At 39.1% G+C, this 27852-nt stretch overlaps 1 protein-coding gene across 7 annotated transcripts in view; it reads left to right on the top strand.

Annotated features, from left to right (window-relative positions):
• Positions 1-27852, top strand: part of FTO (FTO alpha-ketoglutarate dependent dioxygenase) — a 420744-nt gene that overhangs the window by 215860 nt on the left and 177032 nt on the right. The window lies entirely within an intron of this gene.

Raw genomic sequence — 27852 nt, 5'->3', positions numbered from 1 at the left:
GCATGCGGGGCCTGGGGCATATCAGCCCTTGCTGGCCGGGGGGGTGGTGAGCAGCCAGAGCACAGAGTGGGTGTGGAGAGCCGGATGGCAAGCAGTAGGAGCATGGAGCCAGCAGTGGCTGCCACGGGGCCTATACGGCACTGTCTACTGGGCCCTCCAAAGCACGGGGCCCACCCCCCCGACCCCGAGACGGCCCTACACACACACACTATTCACAAACTCAAATAAACTGAGTTTAATAACCATATGTTTCCATATATGATCTCACAGTATTGCTGCAGTAGTTTATTTAATTGAAACCCTGATAAACAGCATATCCCCTTAAAAGAATGCACCCAACTTAATCATACTTCATTCAAAAGAGGTTTTACCTAATCTTCCAATAAATAATACTTGCTGGGATACCATGCTGATAGGTGTGGTTTAAGAACCTGAAAAAGAATAGACAGTATTATTGTCTGAATTCTACAAGTAGTTGCATTGCTGTTAATGCTTACACATATGCACAATCTAAATATCACCAGTGGGAATTCATATAATAGTGTCAGTGGGAGATAAGACTAGAGTTGAAGGATAGGAGAATTTCCTGCTCTCCACCTTATTCAAATGGCTTACATTATGTGTTTGACAGTGCTTTGTGTATTTGACTACTGCTTCAGTGTGGTCAATTTCTTCTGTTATTGTGCGCATGGAATTTTTACACAGCAACAAAAAAAGAAAAAAATGAGAGAGCATAATAAAATAAGGGAAGATACAACTGTCGATTGACAAAAATAGATTACAAGATTCCAGTATATGTATAGTGGATACATTTTTTTTAAACAGGTATTTTTTTTAACTGTATACATTTTTAGTTAATAATGAAACTATAACTATGGTCAACTCTAGAGAACATAATTAGTGAAATGCATTTCAGTGACAATGGATAAATAATACTTTCAGCTGCTTATAAGTACTGTGCCTTTTCTAGTCAGCTGGCCTATTTACAAAAAAATGAAAATTCACTACAGTAAATTTCCATTGTATGGCGCCATGGTTTGCTTCATGGAATTGCCCTTCACTTTTATGGCTCCTAAATAACTAACTCTTCCCTTAACATTCTCAGATTTATTTAAATGCATGTATACTATTTATACATGTTTTAATAATATTTTGTTCTTGCTTTTTGAGGATCAGTTAAATGTAAAGACCTACTGTAATTGTGGGCCAAATTCTACTCTTGTATATGTACATATGTACTATTAAACTCAATAGGAGTCCTGTCTTTGTATCCAAGGTCTTATTAGCCCAACATATATATTCTGATGAGATTATGTTGATCAAGGTCATTGTTTATTGGTGTGTTTTATTTCCAGTAGGCTGTGCCAAAAAGAGATTATTGTGTGTATTAATTTGGTTTTTTTTATGGCTACAAAAAATTCTGGGCAATTGACTTATGTTTCAAAAAGTCAGTGGTGGCTATGAAACCTGGCCCTTAATTGGTTTTCCTGTATTTATTTTAACTGTTGTATGACCTCTAGAAACCCCTGGGCTTAAACACTACAATGTAGTAACACTTATTTGAACAAATTAGGAGCCTTGTCTGATAAGGTTTATTTTAGTTGGTAGAAAAACGGACATTCTGATATCAATTAGTTTCAATCTTAGAACGGAAAATACCTCATGAAATGTAATTTGCTAACTAGTACTTTGTACTATTCCTCACATTATGTCACTTGACTTTCCAGTTACTTTCCACCTTTCCAAAGAACTTTAAGCAATTTTTGTTTTAAATATAGGATCCAGTATTTAAATATTGGATTTAATATAATTATTATTACTAGTAATAGTAGTAGTAAATAATCTAAGTAATACGGTTGTGTTGTAAATTAAGAAAGCACTAAGGGCTTTTCTTGGAATATATCACTTAAATGGAGAGAAAAAGGGGGCCTTTCTAGAGACAGGTCAGCAATAAACAGTTGTAATGAATGGTATATCTTTTTAGTTTTCATTTGATTTAACAGTAATTTTCCAATATACCAGCAATCATGACAATAGTGACTTGTTTAAAAGGAGTCTGATTACATTGTTTCTGGCCTTTGCATACGACTAAGAGTTTAATCAGAAGCTGGAGCCAGTATTGAAGAAGTATATATAATCTAGTCTCTGGCACAAAAAAAAAATCTTTTTTGGGGGGATGCTGGGAAAAAGCTTAAATAGCAGACAAAGTGCAGGCCTCTTTAAAACTAAACACCTGAAAGAAAATTTCAAGAGCGTGGTGTCTTGAAAGCTCAGAAGGAAAGCATCCCTTGAGTATTAAATAACCATAATCCTTTTTTCATTTGATGTTCCCCATCCCAGTGACCTATCTAAGAGTCTCATCCATATGATCTACATAAACAGACTGTTACCATACACCTCACTTTGCCTCATCAAAGCTTCAGCTAGATGTCTGGAATGAAGCATTGACTGTGGTAGCCATCAAGCGTATGGTGGTGAAAGTTATAAAACATCCACCATGGTAATAGCAAGCTGCCCATGTTTTAGAGATCAGTCTATTGTGTACTTTGGAATTACATGAGAAAAATGTGCTTGGACAGGAAATAATTAGCACTTGTCAAAGGGCAGGCAATAGGTTACAGTATTTTACTTTCAGCAGGCTATCAGGGGATCAGCTAGATTAGATAATAGAATTTTTTTCCTCTGGAAGTTAAATACAGATGACTCTAATTACCTTACATTGCACATTAGAGAGCACATTATGAACAGTATAACTTCAAGAAATTTAGGTCAACTAAAAGAGAGCAGATGGCAAAAACTTTACTATGCACTTATGTACTCTTAGAGTAATGAAAGCATTTTGTTTTTTCAGCAGGTTCACTTGTGTTTTTGATACCTTTAAATGAAAAATATATGGACAGAACTGGACATTCATTTTAAAGTGATTGTGCTTTTATGTAGTATGAGTCGTTTGCATAATGATTGGTTGATACTACATTGAATTTCTGTTACAGCACCACAGTTCAAATCACACAGTCCTCCTTTTAGGGTTATGACATATTGTTTTAGATGCTAGAAGATGCTATCTAAAAGGGCCTTTCAGGTGCAAATTAATCTAAATTGATTGGTAATACCTCAGGTAGGACTATATGAATAGTCTCTAAGTGTTAACAGAGATGGCCCAGAGTCTCTAAAGCATCACATTTGTTTGTAGTGCATGATAGTGTCTGATGGACAGGTTGTTATAGCTGTTAAAGAACTGCTGGAGCCCTTTGAACTGACCCCTTCTTGACCTCTGCTCACAAAAGGTCAGTCTTCAGTTTATAAAGTAGAAGGAACCTCAGCATCTACTGTAATGAATAGAAGCTAAATAGAACAGCTGTGGAGTTTGAACGGACTGGGCAAACTGTTGTAGACATTTTAGGGTCACCATATGATAATGAAAATTATTACCATATTATATGGAAGCTTAACAGCAATAGTGGGGAAGGAGAGGGTGGAGCCTAATGCATTGGGTTTGATAAATGAAGTGTGAAGTTACCCATCTGGCTCTAGACAGCTTTCTTTTTTTCTACAAAAGGGAAACATTTTAAAATAACCATGGTACATCTAGAATCAATGACCCATACAGAGAGCTGGAATAGATCAAGATTTAGTGGTGACCGTGGAAGAAATTATCATATGAAGTGAGATGGGGGTGGGGGTGGGGTGGGGTGGAGGGTACAGTTCAATATTTGCACCTGATTTATTTTTTAGGAAACTCTTAAGATTTTATTTGAATAATGATGTTTTCTTGCTGATAAATGTTTCTTTTTAACATGGCGGCAAGATGTGCAAGAGGTACATAGAGTGAAAAATAATGCTAAAAATATATTACGTAGCAGTAGTTTGGGTGAAAAAGTGCTAGCATTTTAAAAGTGACCATTATACCTTTCCTGTCCAAAAATGCACCAAAATATGTATTACAGTTTAATAAAACTGGTGATTTTCATTCTTAATAATATCTTTATCATCTCTCTAATGTTTTCTGACAGGTATGTTTGTTGTACTGCTTTTGCTTTGCTTAATTTAGCAATCCTTTTACTATATTTTGTGAATAAATACATTTGTTATCACACTACCCTGTCATGAAGAAAATAAGTTTGATTTCTAAAAGGCAACACCAGTTAATGACATCAAAATAACAAATTAGTGGTAAGTGTGAGGGGGTGAGGCTATTGCTATTAAAAACAAAAGCCAAAATGAAGTATGTTCACTATAATACTACTTTGTATGAAATGTTGGTTGCATGAATCAAATTCTGATCTCCACTCCACTCCACTGAGATCTGCAATGACCCCTTTACCTTTAGAGGAGTTAAGATTTTAGAAGAACAAAGGGTTTGTAGATGATGTAATGAAGTTAAAGTTTGACTAGAAAAAGTTAAAAGTGTTTATAATGTTAACAGTTCTTTGGTTTGTCAAAATAATGCTCAATCAAATCTTGAAGTCCTAACTTTGGTTTTACTAAGCACTTAGTGACCATTCTGGCTTAATGAAAAGAATAATGATTGAAAGGAAATAAGGCAAAGGTAAACAAAGAATTATTTTAGTTTATGCAACAAAAAGAGCAGGAGAATGTTAAATGATTAAATCTTGTAAGAATCAATACCTTAAATCCAAGTTCCTTGGCTCACTGAAATAATACAATGGGAAAATCCATTTTATGAGATCGTTAATACAACTAATAATGCTTGTGAGATCAAATCACTTTATAATTTTATATCTTTTCATGTCTTATTTTATATAAGACAAAACTCTTACTCATCTTTATGGCAAACTCCATCATATAAGTTTTTTTTATTTGAGCACAATCTTTCTTCACATAGCAACACTAGTTCTTTAGCTTCTAATATCATCTGACTTCTCAAATTTGTCACTGTCAAACCTCTTTAAAAAGCCTTTTGATTCTGAAACTACAGTTCTTAATCTCTTTAATATTCTGTATATTAGAAAAGTACTTGAGAAAGGAACCTGCTGTCATTTCTATCAGTTTTGCCTTGTACCTGCTCTCCCTGCTATCCGACTAGTCTCTAAGTAAAACTCCTACTTCCCTGTTACAATTCTTCATGTTTATTTAAAGCCATGGACCACTGTATTCTGTAGCTAGGCATATGTCTTTGGTTCCTTCCTGACAGTTTCAAGTCTTCTTTCCAAAATCTTACTCTTGTGCCAGATTCTTCTGTTGTAGAGGGCTTTACAGGATACATTTTCAGGCTTTGGCTTCCTTCTTTATGCATTCTCCCACCTAGTCTTTTATTTCTACTTTTAATATGTAATACTTTTAGTGTCAACTGTGTATATATTTTTGACTTCATATAATTCATCCCTTTTCTTGTCCTGTCCATGTGATTTCACTGTCCCATTTTCACCTAACGTTGGAAGATTATTCAGGTTAAATTACTAGTTTCCCTTATATTAAACTTCCTCTTTCCCACCTTTTCCTATTGCCCTTACTCCTCTGTTAAACATTGCACACTTTGAGAAAGATGAGTTAACAGTAACACAAGCAACCCATTGAATCCCCCACATTACTAGTAGGCAAGATAGGCAAAAATAACCAAAACAACATAGAACATAGAGATTCTTGCTTGACCAATCTTATTTCATTTTATGACCAGGTGACTTATCACCTGGACAAGGGGGAAGAGATCGACGTTGTATATCTTGACTTTAAAAAAGCCTTTGATCTGGTATCCCACAATCACCTCTTGGCTAAACTAGCTAACTGCAGCCTTGCCCTCATCACAATCCGCTGGCTGGGGAATTGGCTTCGCGGTAGGACCCAGAGGGTGGTGGTCAATGGAAGCAAATAGTCTTGGTGCGCTGTGACCAGTGCCTCTGTCCTAGGGTCTATACTATTTGACATCTTCATCAGTGATGTGGACATTGGTGTCAGAAGTGGACTGGCCAAGTTTGCCGATGACACCAAACTCTGGGGTAAAGCGTCCACACCTGAAGACAGAAGGGTGGTCCAGGCAGATCTTGACAAGCTCATGAAATGGGCGAATGAGAACCTGATGGTGTTCAACACCAAAAAATGCAAGGTTCTCCACCTTGGGTGGAAAAACCTGCAGCATGCTTATAGGCTCGGTAGTGCTACGCTGGTTAGCACTACAGATGAAAGAGACTGGTTGACCACAAGACGAACATGAGCCTTCAGTGTGATGCTGCGGCTAGTAAAGCAAGCAAAATGCTGGCTTGTATCCGTAGATGCTTCTCAAGCAAATCCCGGGATGTCATTTTCCCCTTGTACTCAGCTTTGGTGAGGCCGCAGCTGGAGTACTGCATCCAGTTTTGGGCTCCGCAATTCAAAAAGAATGTAGAGAAGCTTGAGAGGGTGCAGAGGAGAGCCACACACATGATCAGAGGTCAGGAAAACAGACCTTATGATGAGAGGCTGAGAGCCATGGGGTTCTTCAGCCTGGAAAAGTGCAGGCTCAGGGGTGATCTGGTGGCCCCTATAAGTTTATCAGGGGTGCTCATCAAGATCTGGGGGAATGTCTCTTCACCAGGGCGCCCCAGAGGGATGACAAGATTGAACGGTTACAAACTCCACTGCAACCAATTCAGGCTGGACATAAGAAAGAACTTCTTCACTTTCCGAGCCCTCAAGGTTTGGAATAGACTGCTGCCAGAGGCGATTCAAGCACCCACTTTGAATGCCTTCAAGACATATTTGGATGCTTATCTTGCTGGGATCCTATGTTCCCTGCTGACTTCCTGCCCCAGGGGCAGTGGGCTGGACTCGATGATCCTCCGGGGTTCCTTCGAGCCCAAATTTCTATGAAATCTATTCCTGATAGCATCAATCAGCAAAAAATAGAAGATAGTCATAATGTCCTTTTTGGACCCTGGGAGAATTGGGAACTGGGTATATTATGTTTTTTTCTAAAAGAAATCTGAATCCCATTTGAGTCTATCTGTCTCCAAGGATACACTTAATGAAACAGGTCCCCTGCTCCCATGAGAGCAATAGTCTCATTTTGAAGGAGGCAATGACAGAGATACTATTTGAGAGCTATATGTTAGGTTTACCTCATTGCTAAAAGTCCTGCCTCTAAGCTATGCAATTACTTACATCAGGAATATTTGCATTATAAGAAATACATACACTTGAAGGTCTTTAGGAAACCTTTTCTTCTCTGTTTCTGCAGTGTCTAGCAGAGTTGGGTTGTAGTTTATGACCAGGGTTCCTGTGTGCTAGTCATCTAAACAAGAAATAACAATGACATTAATATGAAGTTGATACTTCAAAAACGTACATGCTAAATCAGGAATTAGTTAGGTCTGATTTTTTTTTTTCAGTGCTTTATGACTTTTGAAGAAAATCTTTATGGTTTTTCTTTTTTTCATGCTTTTTTTTTAATATTGGAATTTCATGTCTTGTCTACCTTGGAAAACATTCTGGAAGATTAAGGGAACTAGTAGTTCTTCTGTTAGCTCAAGTCTTAGGGATCTCTGTGCTGTGGATCTAAAGATCCAAACCATCTTACAGAGGAAGGTTAGGTTGTATCCAGGCCCGAGCCTTGCAAAGCTGTGCCTTAATTCTGTCTACTGTCATCAATTCTGTGTCTGCTCTTGGACAAGTCACTTGGGGCAAGATGTTTCAGGGATATATAGCCTTAAAAATGGGAGTTTCAGAAACACCTGTATGCCTAACTCCTGCTAGAATTTTTAAATACCCAGTGGCCTCTCTCAACCTCAACTCTTCCTCTGCAAAATGACAACAGTAATTCTATAGCTTGGAGTAGTGTTGTGAAGTTTAAAAACATTAACTAAATTTTCAGACATTATAGCAGTGGGCGCTGTTTTAATAGTTAATATCACAAATGTCAGACATAACACCTGAAACTCTTTGTCTTGGCATTTTGTTAATGGCTGGTTAACTAACATGCAAATAAAAAGGTTGTTTTATTTTGGAATTCAGTATGTATGTTTTTTTAAGGAGGGGACTCCACTTTGCCTCTATACCATTCCTGATAGGCTTATCCATCATGTAGACTTCATCTGTTACTGACTGTGTCTGCAGACAGGTGCAGTTGGTGTGATGCTGTACATAAGTAACAAACTGAGACAAGGACAAAAATCACATCAACTATTATGGAAATCTGAGTTAATGAATCTCCCAGCAAAGAAGGGAGGAACCAACATTTAGATTGTTAAAAGAAATTAACAATCCCCCATTATGTAGCAAAAAGCAATGTTTGTGGAAAAAGTTTTCTGTGTACCACATCTTTAAATGTGAATCCATGTTACACTGTGAATGTTGATGCTGCTACTGCTCCATCAGGAAGAGTATTTGAAGAAGATTGGGAGTCCAAATTTGCAGCTTTCCAATGAGTATACAATGGAGTTTCAGGTCTCCTGCTACTATTACACTTGAAGGTCAGCTTCCCTGACTTACCTTTGACGTCTCCGCAGTTGCTTATTGCCAGACTTTTTTGCTGGCTAGTAACTCTTTTTCTTCCTGCCTCTGTCTTTTACCTGTTTCTTTCTTTCAAAAGTCTTTGAAATGGTGAATAGGTACAAGTACTCTGAAGTTCAGTGGAAAGACTGCTTGATTTAAATACTGCTGTTTAGCAGCTATTGCTACTTTCTTTGTAACTCTCTTGACCTTTTATCTTTGAGAAAACCTTGAGAAAATGTTTTAAAAAATTTTTATTATTATTTTTTTTTTTTTACAGAAACGTTTGTTTTCATGCTAGTGATGCAGTAACAGCAGTGAAAACTCTAGGTGCAAAAAGAATGGGATTCTTTAAAAAAAACTATTTAAAGGACTTAAACATATATAGCATATACAATAAACATATATAATGCATATATTGCATTATAGGTGCATATTTTAAAACTCTGTCAAAGCACTTAAACTTCCATTACTGTCCTTTTTTGTGTGGTATGAGCTTCTTCATTACAGCACTGTAGAGCCCACTTCAGCATCTTATTTCATCCTAGAGCCACAAAATAAACAATATAGACAGCCATAATACCCAACATTTTGACAACTCTTACATAAAAAATATTTGGTACTTTTTTACTTCTTTGTTTCCACGCCTACTTTTGTACATATCTGCCAGGTTTTAAGAGGTCAGTCCAATGTCTTGACCAATGATATGGATTTAGCCATCATAATGCTGCTATTAAAGTTTCGAATCCAAAAGCAGCCTTGGTGATTCAGGTCCCAAGTTTTTGGCTAATAGATGTTCTGTAGAAATAGCTTCAGTTTCAGACAGGTCATTTACATATTTTATAATGTAAAGCAACTATAATTGCTATAAAAATCAGTATAATTCGTTATTATTATTAGAGTGTGATATGAATTCACTAGGGCTATGCAAAGCTTTGGTAGTCGATTCAATTCAGAGGAGATTCGGTCCGATTCAGAGGCTGAATCTCCGAATCCAAATCAAATCAAATCAAATCAGGAGACCCATTAAAAGGTCTGAATTGAATTGAAAGCATCCAAATTGATTCGGAAGGATTTGGAGATTTGGAAGGCAAGCTTGCAGGAAACAGAAACTGAGGAGGGGGTGGGGAAGAGGGGAGGAAAGACTGCTCCGATACTGACATCTGTAGCTGGCCAGTGACTGTTATCTTTCCCCAAGTTCCCTTTCAATCACAGCAGTCTGGGGGAGGGATGTAGAAACAACATATAAGGCTGTGTGTGAAGTGATCTGTTTCTGTGCCTTTTGTGAGCTGTGTCTGTCTTGCAGCAGCATCTGAAAGGTTCTGGCTTGGTAGCACTAGCTAGTCTCTTGCTAGCAAGTTGTATCCAATCCTTTCCTACTTACTCTTGCCTACCATCCCTATTGTTATCCCTTTCAACTTATTCTTCCCCTAAAATTCCCTTGTTTGTTCTTGTTAGTCTATCTTTTTTTCCTCTGCACAAAAAGAAATCTGTGTTTTCCCTGACACTGTGTCATCACTATGCAGGAAAGCACAACACACACACACACACACACACACACACACACACACACACACAAAAACATGAAGTGTGCTGGAAAGGCAGGTGCCAGGTCTTCTGGCAGGGGAGGAAGAGGGGGCAGAGAGAGAGCTGCAAGTCCCTTCCCTCCCCGCCAGACATAGATGCACCCTCTTTCCTGGCAGCAGCGAGCCTTCTGCTGCTAGTGGGAGCAAGGAGGTGGGAGCAGTGTCTGCGCCTGTACCACCTCCACTAACACCAGTAATAACCACCAGCACCAGCATGACAGTCTCCACTCCAATTTCAGTTCCCAGCATGATGAGCCTTCCAGTGCCAGAGGAGGAGCTGGTGGATCTGGAAGCAGAGAGTCTCAGTGCCATAGCTAAGGAAATTCTAGGGAAGGAGGGGGAATCTTGAGTTTGTTCTCCACACCCCTCAAAGTTCCCCTACAGGCAGATCTCTTCTGGAAGGCACTTTGGAGGAGGTTGTGGGGGCAGGTGGCTCAGTTCATCCTGTTGTTCTGCCTCTGCCTGGTGAGGAGGGAGATAAGGTAGGATCCCCACCCTTAACCCAGAAGCAGCTGGGTAGTGTAGTATGGGATCATTTTGAGGCGGCAGATGATCCCAGGTTTGCTACCTGCCAGCACTGCCAAAATCAGATCAGCCAGGGCAAGGAGGTGAAACACTTCACCACCATGGCAATGCTCCTGCATCTCAGGAGGCAGCACCCGCCTGCCCCTGTTCCTCTTCAGCCTGGCACCAGTGGGAGCGTGCCTGAAAAGAAGTCCCCCTCTCACTCCAAAGCCCCTGTCCCCATGAAGCAGAGGTAGGCCACCCTGGACCAGTGGGGGAAAGGCAGAGACAAAGGGGTTCCCAAGGTCATCCAGAGCACTGGGGAGAAGCTTGCTCTGGATGGTCAGTCCTTCTCCTTTGTTGAGCATCCAGGGTTCAGGCGGCTCATGGCCTCATGATCAGTCAGGTGCTGGTGGGCTCTCCTTCAAGCGGAGATGATGGATGAGTCCCACACAGCAAGGGAGTTCATGGTGGCCAGGAACCACATGGTGCAGGGGTGACTTGTTGGGCAGGGCGAGCTCACTCGCAAGTTCATGGTCACTAACAATGGGGCCAATATGGTGAAGGCAGTGCATGATGACAACTTTGTTGGCATCCACTGTGTGGCACACAAATTCCACCTCATAGTCAGGGATGCCTTGGAGGGGGACATAGCTCCTGGTGACAGTGCCATCGCTACCACTACCAGCCAGCTCATTTCAAAATGCAGGAAGGTGGTGGTCTACTTCCACCAGAGCATCAAGGGGGGCAAGATGCTGCAGGACAAACAGACAGAACTGAGCATCCTGCAGCACAAAATCATGCAGGATGTGGAGATTCTGGAACTCCACATACCTGATGCTCAAAAGGCTGGTCAAGCAACAGAAGGCCATCCATGAGATGGCCTTGGTCGGGGCATCGGGATCAATGGCCCCCTTAACAAAATGAGTGGGATACCATCTCTCAGATCTTGGTGGCCCTCAAGCCGTTCCTCGAGTCCTCCAAGAACTTCAGCACTGGCAATGCTCTCCTTAGCCAGGTAATCCCCATAGTGAAGGAGCTTGAGAATGAAATGGAGAAGTTCCAGGGGATTGATGTTCCTTGTTGGGGCAAGCCACTTTCACCAGAGATTCAGGTACTGGTGAAGCAGCTGAAGGAGGGTTTTTAACCCTGAAGGCTTGCTAAGATATATTTCTCCAACTATTCTGTTGGTCTAATAAAAGATATCAGATTGACCCAAAGAACCTTATTTGCCTATGTCCTTAGACCAACATGGCTACAACCAAAGCCCTTAGCACACACAAGTGATACAAGTTTTGCTTTCAACAGTTTGAGGGGCACTTTCACAGAAACCCCTGCACTTATCTCCTTGAAACTTGGCAGGCTTCATGCCCTCAGAAGGGTCTGCCATCCCTTCATTGAACACCTTCAAGAGCAAACTGGTTGCTCATCTTGCTGGGATCCTATGAACCCAGCTGACTTCCTGCCCTTTGGGCAGGGGGCTGGACTTGATGATCTTTCGAGGTCCCTTCCAGCCCTAATGTCTATGAAATCTATGAAATCCCTGCTGTTTTCATCCAAATCTGCAAAAAAAGTGACAGTTTTAGGCATTTTAGTGAAGCCCCATTATAGTCTATGGCCGAATTGCTGAATCTTCGAATCCGATTTGGTCAAATCGAATCGAATCAGAACAGTGACTTGAATCACCGATTCGAATCACTGTCTCTCTAAATCAGCCAAATCTGAATTGAATACTTGCCGCTTCACACAGGCCTAGAATTCACCTTACCTGGGCATAGTTTTAAAGTCAACAGTAGTGACAGTTTAGTTGTTTATAAAAGCTTTCATGATTGCAGTACTAGAAAAATAGGGTTTGTTTGTTTGTTTTCCAGTGGTTTGGTACTGATTTATGCACTATCATTGGAAGATCTGAATGCAGGGAACTGAAGTTATTGGGCTTCCAATCTGCTGGATTGTGGCTATTTGAGTATATCACTGAAGTGACAAATTTATAATCTGTGGAGGCAAAGTGTTAGCTACATCATCAGACAGCTGAATCACAAAGTAGCATTAGCATCAGCTGTCATCGTTCCTGGTACAGACAATGGTGTCTGCCAGAGGCAGAAGAGGAGAAAAAAAGCAGGAAAGGAAATATGACTGTTGCACACTGTTTTGTAGCTACTTACTTCAGCTAAAGAACTGGTGTTGTGAACTAGGGATAAGGAATGACTGACCCAGTGAAAGAAAGAATAGCATAGGTTTATTATTAATGCACCCATTGAAGTTTCTTTCTTCTGCACTATCAATTTTGCATTTTCCTCTGCCCTTAGCAGAATATCTTTTATGCCTCAGAACCTGATATCTTCATAAAACCTGCTCACAAACTTAGTACAAATTGAAACTTTGTCTAAAAATAGAAGTTTAAGATTAAATGTGTCTAGAGATAGAATTACCTTTTCTCTCCAAGAACAGATGCCTTCTCCAGAGGGGGTTTTATTGTTAATGTTATTACTGCTGCTATTGTCATTATTTAATTAAACTTTATGTGGGATATAGTTAATTAAGCTTTGAGTATCTGCATTATAAAATCAACATATTTTGTTACTATGGAAAAACTGTCGCATGATTAGGAAAACTTGAATGCAATTGTCTAAAATGTATTCTGCACTCCATTACATGAGATGCAAGTGAACAAATACCTCTGTAACTTCATGACTTGAGCCTTAGATGCTGCCAGCCTTGTGTGCTAGTACATTTTTTTTCACATATGTAGGACATGAAGGCTTCAGGGGCTAGTAATAAAACACAAAGCTTTTCATCTCCAGGTCATTGGGTCAGATATGGTTCAGCTTGGTGTTGCCAAAAAATGATTCCCTTTAGATGGCTGTTTGATGGCCTATATAAAATGCACTGGTTTTCCAATTCTAGTAGAAATGTGTACACATCATACAAAGCAACTGTTTCATTTGACATTAATTGGTATTCTTGCCGGTATTTTCAGAAAGGCCTGAAATTAATGGATGTAGAAACTGAACAATATGCTATCAATAATAGCAATGCTTCCTCTAGGCCAATGGGGACCAGTCTTTTTGGCAGGTGTGCCACAAGGTAAGCCCCATGTCCTTCCTGAGTGTCATTCCGATCTTTCTTCCCTGCCTGATCTGTTCCTCTGCTTTCTGCTCCTTGCCCTGTGTTTCCTGTCTGATCTGTTGTACTGCTTTCTGCTCCCTGTCTAATCTGTTGCTGTGTTCCCTGTTCCCTCCCTATTTTATGTCTTGTTCCGCCCATGGTATGCTGTGTGCCATACACAGGCTGCCCATGCCACTTGTGGCATGCATCCTGTAGGTTGTCTGCCTCTGCTGTAGAACAGGGTTGTGATGCAATACAGCCTAAGCACTGTTGTGTTCTATAGACAGTCCATGAGAAGCTTTTATGTGTATTTAAAAATCCACATATATAAATAAATGAAAATTTCTCATACACGTTGATGGAAGCCATGTTACAAATTGCTGGACTTCATTGCCATCAGTGAACAGGAAAGGTGGTGACATCTACCTAAAGACCACAGGCTAGGTCTTAGGTATGTCACCAGGACTAAGGGGGAAAGACATTCTTTAGGAATGTAATATTAGCTTATTTCCTGTTACCACCCTGAAATTGCTTTGCCTAGCTTAGGGTTACCTATATTTATCTGTAAAATTTATTTTACCTCAGTCTGATTCTGTCTCACCCTCCCCCCCTCTCCCCCCCCGCGCAATTTGGAATATAGTTTACACTAGCAAAATTAGCATGCGACTTCTACTCAAAAATTTCAGTGATCAACATGAAGAGCTATCATGTCTAAATCTCTAAAAAGAGGTCATAAAGGAAGGTTTCCTACTCTGCTTAAGATATTTGGTTAAATTATATGTATTGAGGGAATTCTCCAGGCAGCATCCTTGTATAAGGTACAGGTGTACTGACTGTTCTTAGGTAAATTTTCTTATGATAGGGAATTTCAAATGACCAAAAATCAGTGCAGTGCTTTTAGGGGATAAGGTTATAATGAAAAGAGAAGCAATTTATAAATGGTTTATAAATTATTTGTGAAAATAGCAAGGCAAGCAAGGTATCTAGAGTTAAACCACATTGATTAATTTTGGTTGGACATAGGTACCTGTGGTGATGGGGTATCTGTTCACTGATTGGATGTGATTAACAACTTAGAACAGATTCCCTGTGTAAAAATGCATTATTCAGAATTTTTCTTTCAGAATTCTCCACTATTTGGCTAAAATTTGTTGTTTTTGTAAATATTTCCATGGCCCTGGTTAAGTCACTAAAATATCTTTGGAAAGTAAACAAAAGAGAATGATCTAAATACTATGTGTAATATATAGTATGTGTCTATATAGTACACATCAGGGGTCTGGAGCACTTTTGGGTAGAGTGTCAAAAACACCCACATCCTGAACTTGTAAGATGTTGGCGTACCAAGGGTGGATGGCAAGGGAGCCACAAGGGGCCCAGCGCTTGTTATGGCAGCACAGACCTGGTCCTTCCCCCCATCTGTCCCAAGGCACACGTGCCAAACAGAATGCCTTCACATGCCATGCTTTGGCACCTGTGCCAGGGGTTGCCTAACCCTGGTACACGCACTGTATATAGTGTGTGTACATGTGCACACACAAACATTCCGTATTTTTTATTTATCATTTGCCTTTATTTAAATTTATGCTACCATAACCAATCTTATAATTTATTAAAGAGAGGTATTTTATTCTCTGCTGTATTGACCCCTGGCCAGCATTTGAAACAAGATTAGAAGTTGTCTTAGGGCAAGCGAGGGGGATTATGTCTCTGTACAGAGAACTTATTTATGTATTCTAGAAGGTCAAACATTTTTTTCAAGAGTCTGCAAATCCCTTTAATGAGAATGATTTTTGACCATCCTGGTCAAGATTTGAGGGGATGTCCTGGATATGAAAAGTTAGTAATTTATCCACTCCTTAATGGATTAATCACTAGTTGCACAGTGTATTTAGCTTGGGATACAATTTACCACACATGGAGAGTAGTAATTTTATTTTGTATTAGGGTATTCCTAGTTCATCTTAGGCATTTCCCATTCTATGTTTTTACTAGGTTGTATATAAAGCCTAAATTCGGTGGTCAGTTTTTGGGGAGTAGTGGAATGGTCAAGAGAGACATTAACTGTTTGCTTGCCTCTAGGTGACACTATTGTATCATTTATCTCTGTGTTCTCCAGCATCTTGTCTAGGGACAAAAAAAAGTAGGTACACTGGCATAATTTGAGAGAGATTCAAATAAATATCTTACACTAATGGTTCTTTAAACCGTGTTAGAGAATGGAGCGTTAGGTATTGGTAGAAGAATGGCATGTTATTCTTTCCAAAGATGGCAGAAGTTTATAAAATTATTTCTGATTTACTAGCTCACTAACACCTCTACTTCTGTTCAGACAGACAAGACGCTAAAAAGATCCCTCTGTAGTGTATCCAAAGACTAATGTAAAAAACCTGGAGAACAGTATGTTAGTGGAAAATGTTCACTGCTAAATTGTGGAAATATGAAGTATAGTTAAAATGTTCTTATTCATTCAAATCGTTGTGTACCATAATGCATGCCATTAAGTGGTATCTTATAGAGGATTTTTTTCCTTTAGTAAAAAAGATATGGGTTACAGAGAGAATGAAAAATTCTATGAGGCTTGAGCAATAATCTATCTCTTAGCTTCAGTGTTCCTGCTACCAGGTGTTCAGGTGCTGCTGCTGCTTTGACATGTATATCACTTCCAGGCAAAAAAACAATATACACATCAGCCCAGGTGCAAGGTGGCCTTGCCAGCAAACCCACCTCTTCCTAGCTGTGACATTCACCCACTCCCCATCAGAATGTGTACATTAGAAGGGGATTGTAATTAACCCCCAGAAAGCATAGGTTTCACTAAAGTGATGTGCACAGTAATGATATTGTTAGCTTCCTTAATTTCCAGTTTCACCATCAATTATGCCATGTGTTTCATCCAGTTGGTGCTACCCTCCTAGTGTTAATTATAACCTACAAGACTGTTACAGTTAATTTTATGGCAAGCATATTGTCTCTTCAAGGCTCCACAGCAGCTCATAAATTATCTTGAAGGTAAAATGTAACTTGGGGAACTAGTTATGAAAATTCCATCCATCTCGCTTAGGAGGTGCAGCTGCTACTGTCAGCTGCCTCACTGCTGCATTGTGAAGGAATTATGGTGGGTCAGGTTTAAGAGGCTAGGCCCAGGCTGTCACTGAGGAGAAAGGCTGTCCTGGCCCTGTCAGACAAGTACCTTCTGCCAGTCCCTTGTGGTTTCACTTTGCAGGCAGTAAAAGGCAGGCAGTGCAGGTGGATGGTCCCCAAGCTGTCTCTATTCATTACTTTACAGAAACTTGTTTTAGGTAGGCAGGTACGGAGACCTTTTCTCTTCACTGTTGTCATGATGTTAGGCATCATCTGCAAAGTGCAAGATAGATAACTCTATAAATAACTCAGTGTTACATTGGAGCTCTGGAGGTAGAGGAGAGATGATTAGCATCATAGACACGCAGCAGCTCACTGGTTTGTAAAACGATTGTTAGTTTAATTGTAGGAATGGATTATTTTGGAGGAGCACATCAGCTTACTTTTATTTCGCATATACATGTTGATGAGGTGAGATATCATTGCTATATTGTACAGTGAAGCAAATTGTATTAGTTTCACATGAAATTAGCATGGTTTTATATTGGGATTATGAGTACCAAATATGTATATGACAGGGGAAATTTACATTTTTTTTGCTGAAATTGCAAAGTTAGTGTTCAAGACCTTGAAGCTTTCTTAAAAGAAAATTAAAGACCAAATGATCAGATGTAGACGAGACTTTTAGGCAGCAGATTTGTGTTTTTCTTATTCCTTTGTAAATTACTGTAATGCCTTACATTACGTATGGCTTCTTTTTAAAATTCTGAAAATAAGTTGGGTTTTAAAACCTTAGAAGCTTTGGGGTGCCTTCTGCATTTTTGTGTCATAATTAGCTGCAGGTCAGGTTTCCTCATGATGCAGTTTTTCTTCGCTGTTATACCTTCCAGAAACAATCCCATCTCTAGCCACTCTCTCCACACCTCAGTTATAGCTGGGAGGGCAGAAGAATGATCACCGAAAACCGGAGCCTCTGTAATTCCATGTATAGCCACTATAGTGCTGCAGATGCACACAGACCCATTTTGAATAATCGCATTGTAAACTGAATTAAGGGGCAAATGAATAAACCAGTAGCAAAAAATGCCAATTATTTGTAATGTATCACAAATAACTTATTTGTTATTCAGTTTAAATATTTTTTTTTATCTTTCATAACACGCTATATCAGATTTCTCAAAATAATGAAGATTTGGTAAATGAGACCTGAGGATAGTCATTTGGGTTATAGAGAAGAGATATCAGCATAGAGATTAGTGACCTGTGGAAGTTTTGATTTAGTACTGCTTTCTTTTTTTCCCTCTGGAAATTCCAGGAAAGGCATCTATGATGCATTTAGAGGCCCATTCTCTTCCCAGAATGTGGGACACACATGCATGTCAATCTCTTGAGGGGAGAATAGACTCCTAAATTTTAACCATCTTAATAAACCAGAATACTGAATCCTATCTATGTATTTTAGTTATTCTGAGCTAGATTATGCCTTTAGGCAGAGCCTTGGGCAAGGTGTGGTATGTAAACCGCACCACCTCAGGAGTAGCCCCAGAGGCATTGTGCCTCAGAGATATATTCCTTCCCTGTTTCCTCCTCTCCTTGCTCCCAGGGGACAGGCAGGAGAGAGAGAGCAATTTTCTTCTTGGCATAAACCATTCAGTGCTATCTTGCTCCACCATGTCAAGCTTTCTATATGTAACACCTTGTGACCCACTGAAGTTTGACGTCTGCCTATGACCATATGAAGATTATCCATCAGTGTTGCCAAAGCAGTCCCCGTGTTGTGGCTGTGTCTGCATTTAGGCTGTGAAGGGCCCAGGATCTATGTCTGCATAGATTAGCAGTTATTTGTGTATGGTGGTTACTAAATTTTTTATGAGTTTGCCTATGTAGAGAAGATTGGGGCTAGGGCAATAATTTGAGAATGCTAATACCTAGAACTGGTTTTTGAAGGATTGATCAGACCATTGAAAACATAAGGGGCAGGTATATATCCTTTTATGAAGAAGATGTTAATATATCATTGAGTTATTTTTCTGTCACTTGGGAATGTGATTTCAGTAGTTACTCTGATTACTCTGTGATTTCAATGCTGAGGTTCCCAAACCTTTTCTTATTGCATACCCCCTTCCAGATTTACCAGCTGCCTGTGTACATTTTATACAGCATACATTTTATATTTAAAATATAAAAATATACCAGCATACATTTTATATTTTAACCCCTTAAATGCCAATTGTTATTATAATGAAAATTAAATCTGCCATTACACAATTTCTTTCATGTAACCCCCCCCCAGAGATGTCTTACGTACACCCAGGGGTATGTGTACCACAGTTTGGGAATCCGTGATCTAATGTAATTAAGAACAGAATCAGGTCACAGATCTCAGTATTGGTCCTTCAAACTCTCTTATGCCAGTTTCTCAGGCTTCTATTGTAATACATTTTCAGGTAGGATAAATGTAGTTGTAAAAGATCTTATCTGACTGTAACTTGGTACATAAAAATGTCAGCATAGAAATATTTCTGTTTATATATTTGGTGTATGCAACTGAAAAAGAAAACCTTCCTAAGATAACATACTTGTTGCTTCCTGGCTCAAGGCCAGTTTCATTGAAAAAGACAGAAGTTGGAAAGCAAATGAATTATATGATTTCGATCATTTGGGGAAATATATAAAATAGCTTTAAAAACAATAGAAACCATAAAAAATGGATCCTAAAGAAATCAGTTGTCACATGTGAATAGTAATTTTTTTTCACTAAAACTTTTACTGGCTTTTTTTTTTTAATGCAGCTGGATTGACATAATAGGTCCAAACTGCACTAAAGGGACCGTTGTATTCTTTTGAGTCAACAGCCCAGGAAGAAAATGAATTTCCAAAAAGTTTCATTATTAAGTCAAAGGCTCATCTGGGAATATACTTTTCTTTTATTGTTAGAGTTCCTGTTCTTAAAAGATACACTTTGCAAACTACAAGTTATCAGGCACTTCATGTTAAGGACGATGTTTTTGAAATACTAAGTGTAGAGGCCTACAGAAAGTCATGAATACAGAAGTTTATGCATACTGAGTTGGGGGCATAGTTATTCTTGTCATTCTCATTAAATTTGTTAAAATTATTTTGTATTGGTGCTGCCACCTTTCTTTTACTGCACTAGAATAAGAAATAAATTTGTCATTCCTAACCTCTGTTCAGTCACTGGCAGTTTTATTTGTATAATTCTTCTACATGATCAACAAACCAAAACTTCAGTATATGCCTAGTACTCAGTCCAGCAAACCACTTAAGCACATGAGTAACTTTAAGCATATAAATATAATCAATTATAATATACAAATAAATTGTAATAAATCAGTTGGATTCATTATGATCTTTGATTTACACATGTGGTTAAGGCCAAGGTTCATCAAAACACTTCTAGCACGTATCTAACTTTAAGCATGTGGTTTGTCAAAAACTGAAGTACTTTGCTGTGAAGACATGCGTGTGCTTTTTGGTTCACAACTGTATTTAGTGATTTTTATCTCTATAACATTCTCATTAAGTATTTCTATAAAATCCTGTTCTGTCTCTGTTTGGAGTTCATGTTACCGTTGCACTTATGAAACACAAAACTTTTCTTTCAAACAATTTAATGACAAAAAGTATTTTTGTAACCATAACATAGGGGCTGCATAGAGTGGTTGATCTAGAGAACATTACTGACCAATGCTTGCAAAGCCCCCTCAACTCCTATTAAAATGAAGATTACCAATGCAGAAATTCTGCCTCTTCCCCTCAATTTAGTTCGTTTTTTTGCTCTTTATTTCATAAAAAGTGAAAACAGTGAGAAAACCACAAACTATCAGAGCATTAAGAAAAAAGAGGTTATTTTTCCCCCCTCTTTTTTTTTTTTTTTGTAATTACAAATTGTGTTTTTAAATACACTTAAGAGCTATGAGGTGTTATGAATCATGAAACTAAACTTACCTTTAAATATGTTTCTACTCACTTTTTAAAATCAAAGCCTTGCTTTTATTTAAGCATATTATTTTCTGTTTTACATTAAAAGGATGTACAAGATTTATTGGCATTTGTATAAAAAAAGAAAGGATTTTCATGTTTTATAAGAAACTTAATACACTCTCACAGATGGTCCAGCTCAGGTGTGATTTTAATTATGAGATAAAACAAAGCCCAACACAGTAGGAAGTCTTCTTAATAAATGTCCTGAAGCTTTTGTCTTCATGTGTCAAAAAGCCTTTTTATTGAGTGATTAAAATATATATATTATTGGCTGGTTCTAAAAATGGACAAAATGCTTGAAAAGAAGTATGAGGGCTGTCAAACTTCAAAATGTGTCAGCTTAAATTATTTTTGGTGGTGCGAAAAATAAAGTTTTGTTTTGATATTACTTTTTCCTCCTTCCTATACATTTAAATCACGGCTTTTCAAATAGCAGTTGCCAGACAAATATGTTAATAATAAAAAAAATGCAAGTACTTGAATAATTTACTAACTAATGAAAATGTGTTCTTTTTCCATACTGTGCTTGATTTTTGACTTGTCACTTTGTTTTGTATTAAAGAGCTGGGTTTTGTTAAGCACTGTATAACCTGCATGCAGAGAAACCAATAATAATTTAAACCCAACTATAATGTATGACCTCCATTAATAAAACACAAATGGTATGGTCTTCTTGTTAAATATTAGTAATATATTATAATAATGTTATACTGTCCTTCTTTTACTGGGGAATTATGAGGACCTCGTGTTAGGACCTCAGTGTCCTGACACAGTTAATTATCCATAGATAATGGTTTTCAGCAATAGTTGTTATGAACATCCCAATATCACCGTTGAGGGCTTATTAAATGTTTGCAGACTCGGGTGCAGAGCACCTATTCACTCCCTTCAGGAATATACATCTGTGTTGTCTGTATCATATTATATATCACATGCAGTGTCTCATTTATTATCGTGAAGCTAATGATGCAAATGCAAACCTTTATGGCCCATACTATACCAGAGTAATACGTTTGCTGTTGATATGTTAACTCCGCTTTCAAAAGTCATCTATCTTACTAATACAAAACGTATCCGATTTTGAGTGCTGCAGCTCTGGGGTTCATTACTTGATTACAACGTAATGAAATCATTTTTTAAAATTTTCCTTTCAGAGTCATGAGAAATAAGCAACTTTAGATTATCCTGAGCTGGTAGAAATGTAAAAATGTCCAGGTTCCTCAAATTAAAGTCTTGTTTTATAATATCCAAGAATTTCCTTCCTGAGGACACAGTTATCGGGGATCATTATTCCAAATCTAGGACAGTGAAAAAAGTGACTATAATGAGCGTATACAAGTAATATAAGTTGCTTTCTCTCTGAGGTTGAAGGCATCTCATGGGAGGATGTGCCCTTCAACATTACATAGTTATGGATCACTTTAAATCAAGGTTTGGAAAATTGGGTTCTTTATATACCTCATATAACACCCCATATTTAGTTGCTGTTGAATGATGGAGAGAAAAGGATGAAGTACTATTTTTTGTAAATGGAACCACATTCAGCCTGGGACATGCTGGTATTTGGATGAGTGAGTCTTTAATGATCATTAGTTAGTATCAGTCACTATCTAACCAGGGCTGCAAGTTGCTTGTAACGGTTTGGCATGTTTAATAAGGACAGGGCTGAACTTGTGGTCACAAATTGTACAGAATGTCAAGGCTATCAACACTGTTAGGCACAATGATACAATTTTATCATGAGTTTTACAATATTTCCAATTTTATTTAGGCTCTAAAACCCCAGCTTCTGGAGTCCTGTGATTAATTGCAACTCTCAGCTTTCACTTCTTTTAAAAGATTCTTTACTAAGTAAAGCTTAAAACTGCCTTGTAAAATGGAATGGCTGCAAATATATTATTTGTTCTAGTCTCATGAATGTTTTGAATTCTTGTTCATGATTTCAAAGGTTTGGATTGGCAGTTCTATAAATACAATGGTGAAGCTGGAGCAGTCTGTATCACAACTCAGATTATGTATAATTTGATAAATATAAACAATAAGAAATAGGGGTTTCTGTTAGGTTTCTAAAGTAGGGCTCTCTGTTTCCAATCAATTGATAACATAAACCAACCTTTTCAAGTACAAATATCTTTTTTTAGTTAGGGGAGAGATTATCATGAGACAGTGGTTATACAATTGGCAATTTTAGGAGCTTTTCTTCTGTAGTAATTCTTGTAGCTTTGGTTAAACTGAACCTCAAGAAAGTATTGTTTCATTTAGATACTGTTAAGCAGTCAGACTTGCTAGTTTTGATTCTTTTGATACATAGTATGAAGGAGGAATTATTCTGTGTAAGTCAAGTCAGTTATACAGGTGTAAGTGTTAATGTTGTTTCTTGAGTGGTAAACTCTCTTTAAAAAAAGGGGGATTGTTCATGCCCTATTGTGTTTACAATCCAATTTATGCAACTAAAGTATTCCTCCCTCTAATCCCTTGTAGATTCTTTGTAGAGAGCCCCTTGTATGAGGAGGAATAGAGTAGGATGTAATATGGATTTGGAGGTTGCCAAATTTTCTGTTAATATTTACTTGTCCTTCCCCTATAAATACAACTTCTAATTTCTGAATGTTGTCCTCTGACATTGATAGAGGAGTAATGAGCATGGCAGTGGTCACTGGGTATGTGTAGATGAAACGGGGACCCTAAATTGAAGTGGACAGTTTTTAAAATCACTGCTTCAATTTAGGGCTGATTAAGCCGCTATGTTGTGCACACACCCACTTACCTGCCTCTGGTGGTGGGAAGGGGAGGGCAAGCTGCCAGCAGGCAGAGCAGTTCCTAGGCTGCAGGGGAGGCTGGCGCTTCCCTCCGTGGCAGTGGTGTCCCCCCACCCAGGTGGCATCCACCCACAGGCACCCAGCTCAGACAGCCCTGGGGGACACTGCAACTGCGGAGGGAAGCACTGGCCCTCCGCAGCTCAGGCAGGCAGGCAGGCAGGCTCCGGGGGGGGGGGGGGGAGATCAAGCTTGCTGCTTTTCTCTGGTGGAGCCTGCTTTCCTGGGCTGCTGCCAGGCTGCCTGCAGGGCTTCCTGCAGAGCCACAGAGCTGCACGGAGCCCAGTGCTTCGCTCTGCAGCTGTAGGGGCAGCAAACTAAAACTCCTCAGAGGAGTTTTAATTTGCTGTGCCCCAAGTCATTTAAGGTGCATTATGCCACCGAATTTCCTACAGTGGCTGGAATTAATGCACAGTATGCTGCCAAGGCATGCAAACACCAACACCATTAAACTGGTACAAAAGCATTTAGCCCGCTTTAAAGTGTCGTGCACACACGCCCCTCGTTTTGTGTACATATGACCACCGATACTATAAATATGTTTCCATGAGACAAGGAGCCTGGGTTGGGGGAGGCACACTGCCTCTGATGACCTTAGTCTCCAGCAAACTACCTGATTTATGATTTTCACATCTCAAGACCTCTTTGTTGGAAACCGTAGGATAAGAGGACAGGTCTTATTTTACTTGCAGATTATACTGTGACTTGAATCATATCTAGACTCTTACTTGAACCCTATACCTGGCACAGATTACTTCCTCCTGTGTGATGATTCAGCTGTATTGGTGTCATGTAGATAGGCTTGGCAGGATTCGATTTTTATTGGTAAACAATGAAAAATGTCAATTTCACATCATGCTCACAGACTGATGAAAAATATTTCCATTGTTAATTAAAGAGAAAGGGGAAGAACATAGTTGTGGAATGGCATATACCGGGCCAGTTTCTTTAAAGAGGAAAACAGCAGGTGGCCTAATGACTTGTCAATTAAGTGATTAGCTGCTTGTTCTCAGGTGCCAGGAAGTGGGTTGGAGGTTACTTAAACTCCTACCTGATGGCCGGGGGCAGGAGGGGAAGAGTATTTGAGCTGGACTGGAAGCAGTGGCTGTGAAGGAAGGCGTGGGAAGTAGTGGGGAATTCCTGACGCTTGAGTGGGATAACTCAGCTGCAGAGAACTGGGGAGAGACTGTAAAAAGCAACTGTAAGAAGCAACCTCCTGGTGAGATTGATAGATGGAGAGAGAGATTCCAATTAGAAAGGACACAAGTTTTGTGTTTTCTTGGCCTTTTCATTGTTATTTTTCCATCCCAGGGGCAGAAGATCTTTGTTATTAATTTAATTAAAATTGATAAAAATCCAAATAAATGCTTTAAAATAAACATTAATATTATCCATAAAAATTATTTAAAAATAAAAATCAAATTCTGCCAAGCCTACACATAGAGGGGTATACATACACATAAAAGAGTAGAGTTAAAATTCTGACTTCCCACACCTATTTTTTTGTGGAGGAGGGAGTATCCACCCCACAGAATGATGGAGAAGATACTGTTGCCAGTTAGCTCATGTGTTCAGCCTTCTCCCTTTTGCATGAACTTGTAGTTAGTCCATGTTTGTATCAGCAAATAACAGTGTGGGTGAATATTAATGCTTGTGAAGGACAGTGGTTTGTCAGTCCATGGCTAAGTACAGATGATCAAAAACCCCAATGCTGAACCAATTAAATCTTTGCAGGTTAATCTAAAATGCATAGATTGAATCTATAAGCAAATGAACAGACATTCACTTTTGAATCTGGAAATGCAGCCACATGTCTGCTGTAGCCCAGGCCAGAAGCTGGGAAGTGCTAGAGCAGACAGCTTGGGCCAAGGCTAGCCCACCCACCAAGTGATGGGGGGGTTGCAGGGGGAGGTGCAAAGCATTCTGCCATGGCAGGGGACTGTGAGTGAACTTGAATCTGGAAGGGATCTGGAACATAAGTGCAATAATCTAACTCAGTTAAGTCTGATACTAGATCTATCTAGGTTTATCTTAAATCATTTTTGACCCATTTGAAAGTGTTTTATGTGCACTGAACTCCTGGGCTAGGGACAGAAATTACACATAAACTGGTATAAGTGATCGGAAACAGGTTTAGATCTGTAACAGAACAAAAGTTCAGCGCGTATACACCGCTTTCAAAATGGCTGAAACCAGTTTAAGATGACCATGGATGGATGTAGTATCAGACTTAACTGATTTAGCTTAAATCAGACTTAACTGATGTAGCTTAAATCAGTTTATTTAACTTCTGCCCCAGATCCCCTCCAGATTCAAGTTAACTTGTAGTCCCCTAGCATCCCATGATGCTTTGCAGAAAACTGTCTTCCCCCTTCCCCTCCTTCCCCCCTGTCTCAGGGTGGGCAGGCTAGCCTTGGCCCAAGCTGTCTGCTTCAGATGAATGGGAAAGCATGCTCTAACGTACTCCAAGCTTCTGGCCAGGGCCACTGCAGGCATGTGGCTGCAATTCCAGAATCAAAAGTGAATGTCTGTTTACTTGCTCATTGGTTCAATCTGTGCAGCCTAGACTACCCTGCAGAGATTGAATTGATTCAGCCTCGGGCTTTTTGAATGTCTGTACTTAGCCCTGTTGTGTTACAGATTTAAACTGGTTTCTGATCACTTAAATCAGTTTGTGAGTAATTTCTGTCCCTAACCCTAGAGACAAGTTGACTCAGTTATCTCAGTTGGATTTCCTGTTTCTGCTGAAATGTTAATATTACAGTTTAAACAACTACAGTTTAGTGTTAAGCTGATCCGAATGTAATTGTATTAATTTATAGAGGCTAAAATCAGGCATCATACTTTTGGTAACCTACAGCTGTTTCATTCATTAGCAAGATGTAACTGATCTTGATCTGGATTTTTTATCTCCGATAGAATCAAAGCAAGAAGTATTTGGCTCTTGAAAGTAAATGTTTTCAATCTTTTGTTGTCAGATCCCACAATTTTCTCTACAGCAAGCTTAGATGAAACAGAAAACTGATATACTGAGCCACTGGAATTGCAGGCTTGTAATTTAGAAATATCCATTTTATCCCATGTAATTTCTTCACTAAGATTCTTCAGTCTGAATCTGATACAGGTAGGAGCCAAGACAAACAGTAACCATTTATAGTCATTCAGACCAGTTTGGATTTCATTATAATGTAAAGCAAAGAGAGCTCTTGGCTTCATTTCAGGTGCATTACAAGGGTAGAAAATGCATTTAAGATGTAGCATTAGTGTTGCCACACATTTCTATAAGATATGAAAACTTTTATTTTCTATAAATAGTATAAAGATGTAGAAATCTTCATGCAGCAAGATCTTAATTTATCAATTAAAAAGCTAGCTTCAAAGAAATTTTACAGCCTCAAATTAATATATACTTCGAGTAATTCCTAATCCTCTGGGCAATAACTGCAACCTACCAATGGCAGCTATTCTGCCATACACGTGCATTGGAAGGGGTGAAGGAAAATGTTGGGAGGACTATTATCAGCAAGAATGCAGACACACATTAAGGGCTTGACCCTTCAAAACTTTAGCTGCTGGCTGTACGTCCTACTACTGTGAGTACAATGCTAGATTGCATTTAGAGGATTGAGCATGAATAACGTGTGCCCCCGGCAGCAGGAGTGGTAAGTGAGGAGCTGCTGCAGATGCCGCTGGCACTGTTGGTGGCAGAGGGTGAGGGATCGGTGACCACACACAGACGCTACCAGCAGTGGCAGCCAGCGGCAATCACTGACCACCCGCAGATGCTGCCAGCAGTGTCAGCGGCAGGGGTGATGAGCAGTGTCTCCCCCCCTGCCCCCCCGGCGCTGCTGACAATGTCAGTGGCGCCATTTCTAGGGGGTGCACTGCCATGCTTGGGGTGAACATGCACCTGCGTGCACCCCCTATACAATGCCACTTGGATTGAGTTTCAAATTTGCTTTTCTAGGTTACAAATGTAACCTGTGTATGTTCTAGTGGTATTTATTTAGTTTCCATCTTTCAGAATGCTTTTGACAAAAATGCTTCAGTTTTTAGTGCCCTAATGTTCCAATGCCATCAGTTAAGCTCAGAGTGAATACATTTTGTTTTCAAAGGTCTTATTTGTAAAACTAAGAAAAATATTGTAGATGTTTGTTAATTTGAATAAATTCTCTTCTCTCCCATTCTCTTCTCTCCCACCCATTTATATATATATGTCTCCATGCCTGCACTTCTATAAAATAGATTCAATGCTGCTTCCTCCCAATGTGCCAAAGCATAATTCAGAATCTGAAGACAAAACATTCTGAGGATCTGCAGGGTGA

The sequence above is a fragment of the Alligator mississippiensis genome, chromosome 10, assembly GCF_030867095.1.
Source record: "Alligator mississippiensis isolate rAllMis1 chromosome 10, rAllMis1, whole genome shotgun sequence".
Taxonomy (NCBI): domain Eukaryota; kingdom Metazoa; phylum Chordata; order Crocodylia; family Alligatoridae; genus Alligator; species Alligator mississippiensis.
This window is presented reverse-complemented; position numbering and strand designations above follow the sequence as displayed.